We start from the raw sequence: 2,325 nt of genomic DNA, 5'->3' as shown, positions 1-2,325 counted from the left end.
AGGCTGATACAATTGGTTTTTCTTAAGGTATAACTGGCAAGGAAGCCCTAGGAATCTATCCATATATTACATGATTTAAGTACATTTATAGAAAGGTTCTGGAATTGTAAGATTTTATTGAAATGCAAAGAAAACGGGCCAAGTTAGATTTTGATTAAAGTCACAACTTCACCATCTAGAATGTCTGGTGTTGGTTAAGTTACTTACTCTCTCTGAGTTAGGTTTTTCATCCATAGCATGTTAATAATAGTATCTATTTTACAAAATTGTTGTAGAGGATTAAATGTTATAATAAAGGAAGAGCACTTAGCACAGTGGCTGGTATGTAGTATTGAGACCCTGGCTAGTAAAGGAGGGTCAGAAACATGAGGTTCCTGTAAAATAACAAAAATAACTTGAGAATTTATCTACATATTGAATTTTATCCACATTGGGAAAACAATAGGGTCTTTGTTCTAAAAACAATAGTGTTTGTTCTACTGTCAAATCATATGGTAGGAATTTAAGTGTTCTTTCACAAAGATGGCACCAAAGTTGAAGAAGTCAGCCCTTGCCCTTCCCAAAGCCAAAGCAAAGGCTTTGAAGGCCAAGAAAATGCTGGTGAAAGGCAACCACGGTCAAACACAAGAGAAGATCCACACATCACATACATTCCGACACTCCGTCTCCAAAGGCAGCCATAATATCCTTGAAAGAGTGCCCCCAGGAGAAACAAGCCTGGCCACTATGCCCTCAAGTTCCCCCTTCCCCCCACTCCTCATTCAACCATGAAGAAAACATAAGATTGCACCACACTTGTGTTCATTGTGGTTGTCGAGGCCAATAGGCACCAGATCAAACAGGCTGTGAAAAAGCTCTATGACATCACTGTAGCCAAGGTCAACACTCTGATTAGGCTCCCTGGAGAGAAGAAGGTGTATATGTTCTACTGGCTCCCGACTGTGACGCTCTGGATGTTCCTGACAAAATTGGGATCATCTAAACTGAGTCCAGCTAGCTAAATCTAAATATGTGTTTTCACCCTAAAAATAAAAAATGGTTTTTTGAATCATTTTATCAAGTAACTTCAAAAAAAGTCCACTAATCTGTGAGACTCAATTAAAGAGAAACTTTTTTTTTAAAGATTTTATTTATTTATTTGAGAGAGAGAGAGAATGAGAGATAGAAAGCACGAGAGGGAAGAAGGAGAAACTTTGAGTTACGGAAGCCAGGAAACCCTTTGTTGTTTATGGAGTGCTTTTTCAAATAGCCTTGTGCATTTCCTTTTAAAATTTGTAGGACTTTTCCAGAATGTAGATTATAGTTTTGATACTTCAAAATCATGACTTTGACTTACCTTTCATGGTAAACATCAAAGTAGAAAAAACATACTTCATTGTTTTCATTGTGACAAGTTTTTGAAGTTCTTTGCAAGCATAACTCAGGACCTCATGGTTCAAAGTGAAATTTTTAAAACATTCTGAAAAAACTAATTTTATTTAGGCCATTTAAAAAAATTGCCTAGATTCTACACTTCCCACTAGTTTCATATTAATAATCTAAGCCATCATCCTCCCTCATTTGGATCATTGTAATAAGCTCCTAACTCACCTTCCTACTTTGGCCTTATCAACCTATAGTCAAATCTCTGTCAAACTGTCAGAGGAATCCTTATGAAACATAAACAGAAGCATATAAATTCCATTCAAATATCTTCAGTATCTTTCCATTACACTTAAAATATAAACTCCATAACCCTTACTATGGCCTACAGGCTCTGAGTGATGAAAATCCTGATACTACAACTTTGTCTCCTTTCACTTGACCTTTTGAATATGCCAAGCTCTTTTCTGCCTTTAGACACTTTCACAATGCTATTTCTTTTTAACTCTAAACCTCTTCTCATTCATTTACATATAGAACCATATTTATTGAGTGTCTACTATGTATTAGGTATGATAGTAGTTGATTGAGATATGCTGGCCCTAAAGTGGGAGAATATCTGGCATTTGGGGGGAACAACTAGGGGGTCAATGTGGCTGGAGCAGAGTGAGAAAGGGAGAGAGTAATGTCAATGGGGAAGTACTATGCCATGTAGGACCTGACTAGATTATTTTAAGACTTTAGTTTTTTGGGGCACCTGGGTGGCTCAGTCAGGTAAGCATCTGACTCTTGGTTTTGGCTCAGGTCATGATCTTAGGTTCGTGAGATTGAGCCCTTCCAGGGGCTCTAGGGAGGGTGTGGAGCCTGCTTAAGATTCTCCTCCCCTCCCTCCACCCCCTCACGCCCCCCCCCCCCTCGCACGCTCTCTTTTTCTCTAAAAAAAAAAAAAAAAAAGAATTTTGG

The 2,325-nt window shown here is 38.2% G+C and overlaps 1 pseudogene; it reads left to right on the top strand.

Annotated features, from left to right (window-relative positions):
- Positions 1-522: 522 nt before the first annotated feature.
- Positions 523-982, top strand: LOC141371281 (large ribosomal subunit protein uL23-like; annotated as a pseudogene).
- Positions 983-2,325: the final 1,343 nt, after the last annotated feature.

This window comes from Callorhinus ursinus, unplaced genomic scaffold (genome assembly GCF_003265705.2).
Source record: "Callorhinus ursinus isolate GAN/ISIS: 27379988/994484 unplaced genomic scaffold, GSC_fseal_2.0 scaffold64, whole genome shotgun sequence".
Taxonomy (NCBI): Eukaryota; Metazoa; Chordata; class Mammalia; order Carnivora; family Otariidae; genus Callorhinus; species Callorhinus ursinus.
This window is presented reverse-complemented; position numbering and strand designations above follow the sequence as displayed.